Here is a 14511-nt window from a genome sequence, read left to right on the forward strand (position 1 = left end):
ATGAACTGTTCGAGCTCCTCGTGGGAGCACGAGGCGGCGCCGATACAGTCATCAATGTAACGGAGGAAGAGGTGGGGTTTAGGGCCGGTGTAGGTACGGAAGAGGGATTGTTCCACGTAACCTACAAAGAGGCAGGCGTAGCTTGGGCCCATGCGGGTACCCATTGCTACCCCTTTTGTCTGTAGGAAGTGGGAGGAATTGAAAGAAGTTTTTTTTGATCTGATAGTTGCTTTCTTAAGATCACCCCTGGACTTTTAATACTCCACTGGGCCTCCATTGATTTGTGCCCTTTGTACCTATTAAAGCCTTTCTTTTCCTTCTTCAAGTCCTGAATATTCCTAGGCATCCAGTGTTCTCTTGCCTTGTTTCTCTTACATTTCGCCTTAAAGGGAACATATTAGGCATGTAATCTCACCAATTCTCTTTTTGAATGCCTCCCACTCTTCTGCTGTAGATTTACCTTCAAGTGGCTGTTTCCAGTCTACTTTGGCCACATCCTGCCTTATTTTAATAAAATCTGGCCTCCTCCAATCCAAAACCCTTTAGTTCAAAACTCTTTCTACTTCCTTGGTTACACAGCTCACTAGAATACCAACTCCAGCACAGCTCAGGCCAGGTGGAGATCATCCCAATGGTACAGATCTCACTTTCCCCAGTTCTGCTGGGAGTATCCCATGAAGACGAATCCACATGTCCCAGATCACTGTTTGAGCTACACATTCATTAATTTGCCCAGTGCAAATTTGCATGTGGCTCAAGTAATAGTGACCTTTGAGGTTCTGCTTCTTAATTTAACATTAAACACCTATGCAGATTTTTTTTTTGTCCTGCCTATGTTATGGCACCTACATGGACCACAATAACTGAATGCTCCCTTCCCATTGCAAGTTTCTCTGCACTCCTGAACCAACATCCCAAACCCTGGCACCAGGTAGACAACACTGCCAACTGGACTGGAGTTCCTTGCTGTAGCAAACAGTGCCAATACCTGTTACTACACTGTCCACCACTACCACTACTTTTTGCACCCCCACTCAAATGACTTCTTGTATCGTCATGCCATGGTCAGTTAGCTCATCCATCCTTTAGGACCCACTTTTATTCAACTAAGCTGAAAGAACCTCAAAGCTGCAGGACAACTGATTAGACTGAGGCTCGTGCACGCTGGGTCCCCTTACCTGCCTCACACCTCTTAGGCTCCAGCAACAGGAAAGTATGACTGCTCATGGTACAAAGAATTCACAAAACGTTCCTCCTCCCTAAAGCAGCGGGCAACTCAAATTCTGATCCAAAACTGCTCGAACTTCAAACACTTAGCACAGATGTGTTTGCCCTAGATTAGATTCAAGTCCATTGACACCACTAAGGTGTGAATGTAAGCCATGGGAAGGACATGAAAGAGCTGCCAAAGGACAGACAAGCTAGGTGCAAGAGCAAGAACTTTGCAAATGGAATACAAATGTGACCAAGTATGAAGGTACCCATTTTGGAGCAAAAATTTAAATTAGTTTTATTGACGGAAAAAGACTGGGAAATGTGTACATTCAGAGGATGTTGGGTGTCCTTGCATATGTACCACAGAATTTTAACACAGCTACAGCAAGAAATTAGGAAAGCAAATAGCACATTAGCTTTTATTACAAGCACATGAGTAAAGAAGTCATAATACAATTATACAGGGCAGGATAAGGACACATCTAGAGTGCCATTTCAGTTTTCATCTCCTTGCCAATGAAAGGATATACTTTTTAAATCACAGGATGAGGAAATCACTGGCTATGCAGCATTTATTGCCAACCCAAATTGCCCAGAGAACAGTTAAGAGTCAACCACATTGCTAGGAGTCTAGAGTCACATGTAGGCCAGACCAGGTAAGGATTGTAGTTTCCTTCCCTAAAGGACATTAGTGAACCAACAATCGACAATGGATTCACGGTCATCATTATACTCTTAATTCCAGATATTAATTAACTTCAAATTCCACCATCTGCCATGGTAGGATCTGAACCCAGGTCTCCAGAACATTATCTGGGTCTCTGGTCTAACAGTCCAGCCTCCCCCTATGTTGTCCTAGAGGGAGCACAACAAATGTTCATTAGATGTGGCATATTAGAGAATGAGAAGAAACTGAGTAAACTTACACTTTTAAGCTCCAGGAAACAAGTTGGCTGGGGAATCTAGAGCACCGGGCTAAGAGTCTCAGAATAGAGTCAGACATTTAGGACTGAGATGAGCAGAAAATTTTTCACTCAAAAGGATTGTGTATTTTTAAGAATTTTCTCCCTCAAAGACCTGTAATGCTCAGTCATTTAAGGCAATTTTAGACAGATTTCATTAACTTTTTGGGTACCATGCAAGTTAAAGGAAGGCAAATTTGAGGCAAGGCAAAAGACAGATCTTGACATGAAGGACACATTTAACTGACTGTGGCATCAACGAGCCCTAGCCAAAAAAAAAAAAATTCAGGGGAAAACTCTCTGCTGGTTGGAGTCACACGTGGCATAGGAAGATGGTTGTGGTTGTTTAATTGAAGTTAATCATCTCAGCTTAGGAAATCTCTGCAGAAGTTCCTCAGGGTACTCTTCTAGGCCCAGACATCTTCAGCTGCATCAATGACCTTGGCTCCATCATAAGGTCAGAAGTGGCGAGGTTTGCTGACAACTGCACAATTTACAGCACTAGTTGTGATTCCTCAAATACTGAAGCAAGCCATGCTCAAATACAAGAAGAACTGGTCAATATCCAGGTTTGGGCTGAAAAAAGTGGCAAATAACATTCATGCCAGACAAATGCTATGCAATGACCATCTCCAATAACTGACAGATAGGCAATCCAACCCTGGCCCTTGACATTCAATGACATTATCATCAATTAATCTTCCATTATCAACATCCTGGGGGGGTGCCAGATGCTCAACGGACCCAGGATACAAATTTAGTGACTACAAAAGTAGGTCAGAGGCAAGGAATACTGCAATAGACAACTCGCCTCCTTACATCCCAAAGTTGGTCCACCATTTATAAGGGTCAAGTCAGAAATGTGATGAATTCCGCCCACTTGCCTGGATGGCTGCAGCTTCAACAACACTCAAGGAGCTTGACACCATCTATCACAAAGCAGCCCACTTGACTGGTACCATAGCCACGAGCATTTACTCCATCCACCAGTGACACTTGGTACACACGGCTGCTACTATCCACAAGATGCACTGCAGGAATGGAGTATAGGAGTTGGGACGGCATGTTGAGGTTGTGCAGGACAATAGCGAGGCTCTTCTGGAGTACCGTGCGCAGTTCTGGTCGCCCGGCTATATGAAGGATATTATTAAATTGGAAAGGGATCAGAAAAGATTTACCATTATTTTGCCAGGAATGGAGGGTTTACAAAATAAAAGGTTGGATAGGCTGGGGCTTTTTTTTTTTTACTGGAACATAGGAGGTTGAAGGGTGGACCTTATAGAAGGTGAACCTTATAAATCGTGGAGGGCATAGATGAGCTGAATAGAAAAAGGTCTTTTCCCCAAGATGGGAGAGTTCAAAACTAGGGGGCATATTTTTAAGGTGAGAGGAGAAAGATTTAAAAACGACATTACGGCAACTTCTCTTTTTAAACAGAGTGGTTAGTGCATGAAATGAACTGCCTGAGGAAGTGGTGGATGCAGGTACAGTTACAACATTTAAAAGACATTTGGATAAGTACAGGAATAGGAAAGGTTTAGAGGGATATAGGCCAAATGCTGGCAAATGGGACTAGATTTATTTAGGATATCCAGTCAGCATGGACAAATTGGACTGAAGGGTCTGTTTTCATGCTGTACAGCTCTATGACTCTATATGCATTGGTCCTATGTCACATGTTTTGGTCTCGCTATTTCAAAGAGTATTTGGTACCAGAGGGGAAATACAGAAGGGTTAACATTGTTGATTCCAGTGTTCAGATTGCAATGCCGATAGAAAGCAGCATGGCAACATCTCGATCATGACATTCGTCTGTGTGATGCTGATGGTCAAACAAACTCTCTACAAGAATAAAAGAATCAGTTGCCAGTTAGGATGTCCCTTGATACGGAATGATTGTTGGCTTCACTGGCAGACAGAAATTCTTAAAAGAAAGCTTGTCAGTTGATTGTTATCAGGTGGCCAAAGCTGAACAGCTTTCCAAAAGTTCCAATATGTAAGCACCTTCTAAAGTTGAACTGAAAGCATTGGATAGTTTCAAAAAGAGAAGAATATACCAATGGCAGGGGCAGAACAGCCCATTTCAGATCTCAAAGGGTCCTGATTTTGCCTGTTTGGCTGTCATTACTCATCAAGTTGTCATGGAAGAAGATCACATTGAGGAGCTTTGGCAGGCAGTCAATTTTCATCACCAGCTGAAATAGCTCTTCTGTACTTACAAAGTCAAATACCTCGGCGACACTGATGAATGCTATAATACGGTGTCCTTTGTTCAGAGCATTTCTCTTGCAGCTGTCAGATGAGGAAATTACGTTCATGGTAGATCACCCAATTTTGAAATTACACTGGAAATCAGAATAGGTATGCTGAACCGAGAGCTATAACCTGATAAGTGCAACACCAAATACCTTTCCCACAACACTTAGCAGGGAAATGCCTTAGTAATTGTTCAATCGTTGTGGTTTACAGAGTCATAATCACACATCCTGAGGCACTGTATCTTTTCTAGAGTGGACAAAGATGTTCCCACAGATGTTGCAGGTATGCCAACTTTCCATGCTTGACGAGATCAAGCAGCATAGCATCACCACTTGGAGATATGGCCACAGCAAATAAGTCACTACTTTCAAAAATTCCTCCACTATAGGTTCCATATCCAGCTCTTCCATGACAAAATCTCTCCTTTTTGACTAGCATTTCCTTGGTGACGGACATCCTAAAGTAGAACTCAAAGCACTGTTTCACCCCATCTCTCCAATTTATTCCCCTCCATCCCCCACAATGACTGACAACCTGCCTGCTGGATTTTGCAATGACACTGTGAACTTGTTGCCTTTTTGATCAAAGCACCATGTGACATAGGACATCAGGATACTCTGGCACTCAATCTGGCAGTTCATTAGTCCCCGAGCAGCTCGGACTTCTAATCCTGATCTCCCCAAACATTCAAGAAATTTCCATCATGCAGATAGACAAGCAGGGAAAAGTCCATTAGCATTCAAATGAGGAAAAAATTCTTCACACAGAGGGGTGAGCATGTGGAATTCTCTGCCATAGAAAGACAAGGCCAAAATATTGAACATTGTTTATTTAGCTCTAAGGAACTTAATGAACAAAGTGCATGGGAAAAAAATTGAGAACACTACTGAGTTGGGTGATCAGGTATGATCATAATGAATAGCAGAATAGGCTCAAAAGGCCAATTAGCCTATTTCTGCTAATATTTTCTATGTTTCTAGATCAATTAACTAACCAACATGATTTGTCATCTCCAATATTATTGTAGCATCAAAAATAATGATAGGAGAATCCTAACAGACACTATTCATGTAAACCCTCTGAGCATCCATAGGCAATTCAACCACAGAAAACATCAATCAAACTCATCTCAATCCTGCTTTGGCATCCTAGAGAAAGAGCAAGGGTGACTAAACAGTGATCAAGAACAAAACTCAAACTTATAGCTTTATTATAATTTCCCCTCCATAAACTATAGCACCAATTCCAATTCAGGCCCCCTACTGATAATACTGGACTTGGCAGAACTATGGACACAAATGATGTAGGTATAGATGTCAGGGACAGTGACTGCAATCAATACTTTCTAACCAATTTGTCAGGGATATTATTGCACAGCTCTAGAGTATACAGATCTTGAACCTGGGCCTAATGGTAATTAGGTAGGGTCATTATCACTGCACCACAAGAATCCTAGGGTGATTATGATATACTTGAACAAATTAGCATAGAGAGGAAGGAAGCATGAACATTTTTAGCAGGCCTGAAAGTGGATAAATCCCCAGGTCCTGATGAGATGCATCCCAGGCTGCAGTGGGAGGCAAGGGATAAAACTGCAGGGGCTCTGACATTTTAAATCCTCTCTGGCCATAATAGTGATACCAGTGGACAGCAAACGTGGTACCATTATTCAAGAAGAAACCAATGGATAAATTAGGAAACTACAGAGCAGTGAGTCTAACATCAGGGGTGGGAAAACTATTGGAAAAAGGTCTGAGAGAATTAATTTTCACTTGGAGAGCCAAGGATAAATCAAAGATAGTCAGCATGACTTTTCAACAAGAGATCATGTCAAACAAATTTAACTGAAATTTTTGAGGAGCCAAGTAGGTGTGCAGGTGAGTGCTGTGCAGTTACTGTGGTCAACATGGACTTCATTAAGCCTTTTGACATGGTCTTTCATGACAGACTGGTTAAGTAGCCAAAAGCTCATCAAATCTAGGGCAATCGGTAAATTGGATCCAAAGCTGGTTTAGTGGCATTGGGTGATGGTGGAAAGATGTTTGTGCGACTAGAAATCTGCGTTCAGTGGTGTACCACAGGTTTCCTGCTGTTTATTATGCACATTAGGGATCCAGATCAAGGTAACAGGCATGATCACTAAGTTAACAGATGATGTGAAAATTGATGGCATAGTAAATAGTGAGGAGGAAAGCCTTGAACTACAAGATGATATAGATGTGCTGGTCAGATGGGTGGAACAATACAATGGGTGGCAAATGGAATTTAATACTGAAAAATGTGAAGTGATGCATTTTGGGAGGACTCAAGGCAAGGGAGTACACATTGATTATCTCTGCCTGGAATCCCACCATTTAGAGGAACCTTGTGTGTATGTTCATATATCCTTGAAGGCAGCAGGACAGGTAGATAAGATGGGTAAGGCGGCATATTGGATACTTGCCTTCATCAGTCAAGGCACTGACTCCAAGAGCAAGGAAGTTATGATGCAGCTGTACATAACATGAGTTAGCCAAGCTGGAGTACTGTGTGCAGTTCTGATCACCACACTATAGGAAGGATGTGAATGAACTTGAAGGTACAGAAGAGATTCACTGGTATGTTGCCTGGACTACAGCTATGCAGCTGTGAAAAGACTTGAAAGGGTGGGTCTGGCAGAGAAGGCAGCAGGGGGACTGATGGAATTGTACAGAGCTGAGGAGCAAAGAGAGGGTAAATACGGACAAACTTTTTCCCATTAGGAGAGGGGTCAATAACCACAGGGTGTAGTTTTAAGGGAAGGCGCAGAAGGGTTTAGAAAGAATTTGAGGAAAGTTTTTTTCCACCCAGAGGGTGGTGGGTATCTGGAACACACTACCTAAAAAAAGAGGGACAGAGATGGCAACTCTTAAAACATTTATGTATTTAGATAAGCATTTGAAGTGCCATAACATAATAGGCTACAACCCAAGTGCTGGAACATGGAATGAGAACGGAGAGATCTTTGATAACTAGTGTGTACACAATGGGCAGGTGGGCCTCATACCATGGTGTAAAATTTCTGACTCTACGAAACGAGAATCTTCCTGATCTATCAGCATATTCAATGGATAAACACATACAGATTTTTAGGATAATTCTGAAGAAAGTTTTTTCTCTCACCTCCCCAACCATTCTCAAAGGTCAATAAGCCCAGACTGTAAATAACTTCACTGACTTCAATTGTTTCTCATCAGTTATATAGTTCTACATCAGTTTTCCAAAAGATATGAAATCAGTAGAAGTGTCTCATCTGAAAAATTATTCTACTTATCTACAACTTCGGGGAAAGAGTTGACAGATTATATAATAAAAGCTGTTTTTAGTACTGCACTCAACGCAAGAAACAAAAAAGATGAGAAACTGCATATAATTTAATATATTCTCTAGGTTCCCAAAATTACATATCAACGCTTTATTTGGGAGAGGTGTTCTTTATGACGCATTTCCAGGTTAAGGTTACGCCAAAAATGCACGTTGATGTTGTTATTTAAATAACTTACCCTCAGTGTATTACATCCAACTTTAATCCGCGCCAATCAACATTTTAAGAGACCTGGGTAATAGAAATCGTCCGATCTCTGCTGAGTTCTCCTGAACAGAGGCCTACGTTGAGAGAACTCACAACCTCAGTGCCTGTACACTCAAACCAGCCTCGGGTCAGTGTAAAAAGAGCACACGTACTGTGCTGGCTTAACGGTTTTTACTCGCCTGCTTGTCTACCTCGTCCCGTGGCCTGTCCACACGAGCAATCCCAACAGACAAACACCGACCGCTCGCGCACTGCATCAACCGCCCACCCACACTGACCATCCACGTCACACCACCCGCATCACCATCTCAAAGTCGCAGAGCATGCGCATGCCTCCGTTTTGGGTGTGAGAGACGCTATGCATTCTGGGAGTTGTAGTTTTCCTTCAACGGCTGGGCTTCCTTTTGCAGCCTCTCTGCTCCTATGATGCTGCTTGGCCTGCTGTGTTCATCCAGCCTTGCACCTTGTTGTCTCGGATTCTCCAGCATCTGCAGTTCCTACTATCTCTGATTCCTTTTGCAGCTTTTAGTTTCTACCCTCTACCCGCTTCCTTCTTTATGTTGCTGTACTGAGGTAACTGAAACTTGCGTTCGTTTATATGACCCCTTTCACGAGCACAGTGTTTTTTTTGCCATCAAAGCAGGACTGCAGCAACAGGAAGACACTGCTGATGCTAAAGACTAGAAATTGAACTGTTCGCATTCCTGGGATGAGGGGGCTGTCTTATAAGGAAACACTCAGCAAGTTAGGTTGCATCAATGAAGAGAGAAATGTTAACTGCTTTTCTCTCTCCATTGATGCTGCCTCACCTCTTGAACATTTCCAACATTTAATGTTCCATTTAAATACTTTTGAAGTGTTTAAAGTTTTTGAGAAGATTTGTAGCTCAGGTTGCAGACTTGCAGAATATTTTGTATATTACATTAGTTTTATTGGTTGTGGAAATAGGGTCCTTTACATTTGTCAGTAGCTGCTGCAGAGTGGTTGTTACTTTGTGGGCTACCCTGATACCTAGGGGTCTGTGATAACAAGGTGTAGAGCTGGATGAACACAGCAGGCCAAGCAGCATCGTAGGAGCAGGAAGGCTGATGTTTCGGGCCTAGACCCTTCTTCAGAAATGGGGGAAGGGAAGGGAAGGGAAGGGGGTTCTGAAATAAATAGGGAGAGAGGGGGAGGCGGATAGAGGAGAAGATAGGTGGAGAGGAAACAGACATCTCCTCCCTACCTCCCTACCTCCCCACCTACACTCACCTTTACTGGCTCCATCCCCACCTCTTTGACCTGTCTGTTTCCTCTCCACCTATCTTCTCTATCCATCTTCTATCCGCCTCCCCCTCTTTCCCTATCTATTTCAGAACCCCCTTCCCCTCCCTCATTTCTGATGAAGGGTCTAGGCCCGAAACGTCAGCCTTCCTGCTCCTATGATGCTACTTGGCCTGCTGTGTTCATCCAGCTGTACACCTTGTTATCTCAGATTCTCCAGCATCTGCAGTTCCTACTACCTAGGGGTCTGTGTAGTTTTTTGGTCATCTCTGAAATGTCTCTGATGTACGGTAGGGTGACTAGTGTGTCTGGCCTTGCTGTGCCTTCTTGTTGTGGTCTGTCGTGGACATAATGGTGGATTGTAATATACAAAATACCATGCAGGGATTATGAGAAACATTACATAGGCCAAACTGGAACGAAACAACAATAAGGATACATGAACACCAAGTAGCCACCAAGATACTTGACCAATTCTCACTGGTCTCAATGCACATGGATAAAGGAGGACATGAATTTGACTGGGACAACACATCCACAAAAGCACAAGCCAAACAGAGACATGCCAGGGAATTCCTGGAAGCCTGGCATTCCAACCGAAATCCGTCAACAAACACATTGAACCATTGAAAAACAGAACCGGAAGTAATACCAACCACAAAACAAAGTTGCTGGAAAAGCTCAGCAGGTCTGGCAGTATCTGTGGAGGAGAAAACAGAGTTAACGTTTCGGGTCCAGTGACTCTTCCTCAGAACTGATGGTGGCTGGGAAAACGTCAGTTTATGTGCAGAAAATAGGGAGGTCGGTGGGGTAGGGAGTAAACGATAAGATAGAGCCCGAAGAGAGAGAAAGACAGTTGGACAGACAAAAGAGTTGCTAACGATCAGGCTGGGAGGGTGAATAGTTGTTAATGGGGACTGTTAGTGTCTAACAACAGGGGGTGTATAGTGGCAGGCTATGTGGTAACAAGGCCTGGTGTGTGGGGTGGGGTGCTGGGACATGGGAGAGTTTAGGCCCTAAAATTATTGAACTCAATATTGAGTCCAGAGGGCTGTAGGGTCCCCAAGCGGAAAATGAGGTGTTGTTCCTCCAGCTTGCGTTGGGCTTCACTGGAACACTGTAGCGAGCCGGAGACAGAGATGTTGGCCAGAGAGCAGGGTGGTGCATTGAAGTGGCAGGCAACAGGTAGTTCAGGGTCTTTTTTGCGAGCAGAACGTAGATGTTCTGCGAAGCAGTTGCCAAGTCTACGCTTCGTTTCCCCAATGTAGAGGAGACCACGTTGTGAGCAGCGAATGCAGTAGACTAGATTCTTGGAAGTGCAGGTGAGGTGTTGCTTCACCTGGAAGATATGTTTGGGCCCTTGGATCATGGGGAGGGAGGAGGTAAATGGGCAGGTGTTGCACCTTCGCCAGTTACAGGGGAAGATGCCGTAGGGCTGTGGGGAAGTGTTGGGGGTGAAGGAAGTGTGGACGAGGGTGTCCCGGAGGGAACAGTCCCTGCGGAAGGCGGACAAGGGAGGGGAGGGGAATATGTGTCTGGTGGTGGCATCTTGCTGGAGGTGGCAGAAATGGCATCTGATGATCTTCTGGATGTGGATGCTGGTGGGATGGTAGATGAGGATAAGGGGAACCCTATCGCTGTTGCAGGAGGGAAGAGAAGGGGTGAAGGCAGAAGTGCGGGAGATGGGTCGGACCCCATTGAGGGCCCTGTCGACAACGGAGCTGGGGAAACCTCGGTTGAGGAAGAATGTGTACATTTCGGAGGCTTCCTTGTCGAAGTTGGCCTCATCTGAACATATGCGATGGAGACGGAGAAACTGAGAGGATGGGATGGAGTCTTTACAGGAAGTGGGGTGTGAGGACGTATAGTCCAGGTAGCTGTGGGAGTCAGTGGGTTTGTAATTGATATTAGTGGCCAGTCTATCCCCACAAATGGAAACAGAAATGTCGAGGAAGGGAAGGGAGGAGTCAGAGATAAACCAGGTGAAAGTGAGGGCAGGGTGGAAATTGGAGGCGAAATTGATGAAGTTTTCCAATTCTAGACGAGAGAGGGAAGCAGCACCGATGATATCATCGATGTATCAGAGAAAGAGTTGTGGGTGGGGACCGGAATAGGACTGGAACAAGGAATGTTCCACGTAATACCAAGCACCCCAACAAACTAAGGCATATAAATAACAAGCAGGACAGAACGCCAATGCTTCACTGGAGGCGCACTACGATGTTACCCAGCAGGGTGACGAAACATCTGCAATCAAACATACCAGCTCAGTGAGCAAGTCTGCAACTTTTGAAGTCTAGTTAATGTAGGAAACTACGACTTTACACCTTCTAGCAGTGAAAAGAGCAGGTGCCAGTAGCTGATACTGTTTAAAACCTGTAAATTTTATGAGTAGTGTATTGTTTCATCACTATTAGAAAGTTTATTGGCAGTCCCAAAACCTTTGGAGAGGAGTAGGCTGTATTAATTTATAATTCATTAGCAATGACTAACTGATAAACACAAATTACTCATGGCAGGGCAAGTGATATGCTGGAAACTTTGAAACAACAGCCCAGTGAATCTAACATTAGTGCATTAGTGGTAGGGAAACGCTTGGAAAATATTCTGAAGGACAGAATTAAACTCCACTTGGAGAGGCAAGGATTAATCAAGGTAGACAAGGGCAACATGGTGGCACAGTGGTTAGCACTGCTGCCTCACAGCACCAGGGACCTGGGTTCGATTCCAGCCTCGGGCGACTGTCTGTGTGGAGTTTGCACATTCTCCCTGTGTCTGCGTGGGTTTCCTCCAGGTGCTCCGGTTTCCTCCCACAGTCCAAGGATGTGCAGGTTAGGTGGATTGGCCATGCTAAATTGCCTGAAGTTTTCAGGGAGGTAGAGGGTGTATATTAGGTGGGTCATAGGGGGATGGATGTGGGTGGGATGCTCTGAGGTTCGGTGTGGACTTGTTGGGCTGAAGTGCCTGATTCCACACTGTAGGGATTCTAATTCTACACTCAGCATAGTTTTGTCAGGAGGAGATCATGTCTGACAAATTTGGAAGGTATTTTTAGGGAAGTAGCTAGGTGTGTAGATGAGGGAAGTGCAGTTGATGTATTCTGTGTCGATTCCAGAAGACTTTTGACAAGGTATCCCACAGCAAACTGATTATGAAGCTAAGAACTCATAAGATCCAGGGCAATTTAGCAAATTGGATCCAAAATTGGCTTAATGTTAGGAGGCTAAGGGTGATGGTCAAACATTGTTTTTGTGCCTGGAAACCTGCATCCATTGGTATACCACAGGGTTTGGTGCTGGCTCCCTTGCTGTTTGTTGTGCACATTAATGATTTAGACATCTATTTAAGAGGTATGATCAATAAGTTCATAGATGACATGAAAATTGATAGTTCAGTAATTAGCGAGGAGGAAGGGCTCTGAAAGACAAAAGAAACAAGGATTAAAAAGTGACCAGGAAAGGAAATTGACGGGTTGAGTTGTTTATACTTCAATGCAAGGAGTATTACAAACAAGGCTGATGAACAAAGGCACAGGTAGACCTACAGCAGTATGGTGTCGTTGCTATAATGAAATAGTGACTACTTGAGGGGCAAAATTGGCAGCTCAGTATCCCTGGATTTCAGATAGGATAGAGTGGGTTACAAAAAAGGAGGGGTTGCAGCAGAATTGGTTAACAAATCAATTACAGTTGTAAGAAGGGATGATATACTAAACAGGTTACCAAATTAGGCTTTATGCCTTGAGTTTAGGAATGAAAAAATGGACAGTCACATTACTAGGAGTATACTACAAACCCCCAAATCGTGAGAGGGAGACAGAAGAACACATATCTAGACAAATTTGTGCCTGTAGGAATAAGAGGGCCATAATAGTAGGAGACTTTAACTATCCCAATATCAACTTGGTTTCAAAAAATATTAAGAGACATTGAGAGTGAAAAATTCATGTACTGTGTCCAGGATTTTTTTAAAAATGATACATGACCAGTCCAATGAGAAGAGATGCAGTTCTGGATTTAGTTTTGGGTAATGAAGATGGGCAAGTGGGTGGAGTGACAGTGGGCAACCATATTAGGGATAGTGATCACAATTTGGATGGATTTAGTATTATTATGGAGAAGGATAGAGATAAATCAGGAGTAAAGTTTTAAACTGGGGAAATGCAAAATTTACAAAACAGGGAAGTGAATGGCTCAGTGGTTAGCACTGCTGCCTCATAGTGCCAGAGACCTGGTTTGATGTCACCCTCAGGCAACTGTCTGTGTGGCGTTTGCACATTCTCCCCGTGTCTGTGTAAATTTCCACCAGGTACTCCAGTTTCCTCCTACAGTCCAAAGATGTGCAGGCTAGGCGAATTGGCCATGCTAAATTGCCCATAGTGTTCAGGGATGTGTAGATTAGGTGCATTAGCCATGGGAAATGAAGGGTTACAGGTAAAGGGTAAGGGGATGGGTCTGGGTGGGATGGTCCTCTTCAGAGGGTCGGTGTGGACTTGTTGGGCTGAATGGCCTTTATCCACACTAGGGATTCTAGTGATTGGGATGAAGTGATTTGGCTGAGGTGGACTGGATAGGACTAATAAAGGATAACTCAGTGGTAAACCAGTAGGGGGCACGAAAAAGTGAGATCCTAGAAAGAGCATGAAGCAGACATGTCTCCTCTAAAAATAAGAATGTAACTGCCAAATCCATATCTCCATGTTATCTAGGAAAAATGCAGGGGAAGATTAACTGGAAAAAGAAAGTTTATGATAATCACAAAAAACTCAGCATTGCACAGATAACCTAGAAGAGTACAGAAAGTACAGGGATTAAATAAAAAGACAAATAAGGAAATTGAAGAAAGGGTATGAAAAATTATAAGCAAACAAGATAAAGGAAAACACAATGATGTTTTAACAATATATAAAGAGCAAAAGGATAGTTAAGGAAACAGTGGGACCTATCAGAGGAGAAGAAGGAACTTGTGTGAGGATGTAGAGGATATGAGAAGAATTTTAAATGATTTTTTTGTCTCCATATGCACAAGGGAAAGGAATGATTTGCATATAGTAACCCAAGAGGAGTAGTGTGAAATATTGGGCAAAGTAATTGTAAAGAGAGAGGACGTGATAGAGGAGTTGGAATCCTTGAAAGTGATAAGTTGCCATGGCCAGATGGATTGTTCCCCAGGGTGTTGAAGGAGGTCAGGGAGGAAATGCAGATGCTCTGAGGATTATTTTCCAATCTTCACCAGACACAGGTGAGGTGCCAGAAGACTGGC

The 14511-nt window shown here is 43.5% G+C and overlaps 1 protein-coding gene across 1 annotated transcript in view; it reads right to left on the reverse strand.

Annotated features, from left to right (window-relative positions):
- Positions 1-8286, reverse strand: part of dym (dymeclin) — a 446122-nt gene extending 437836 nt beyond the window's left edge. The window contains exon 1 of the mRNA XM_048598245.1: positions 8166-8286. The gene's annotated coding sequence lies outside the window, so the exon portion shown is untranslated. The remainder of the gene's footprint in view (positions 1-8165) is intronic.
- Positions 8287-14511: the final 6225 nt, after the last annotated feature.

This window comes from Rhincodon typus, chromosome 1 (assembly GCF_021869965.1).
Source record: "Rhincodon typus isolate 14 chromosome 1, sRhiTyp1.1, whole genome shotgun sequence".
Lineage (NCBI taxonomy): Eukaryota > Metazoa > Chordata > Chondrichthyes > Orectolobiformes > Rhincodontidae > Rhincodon > Rhincodon typus.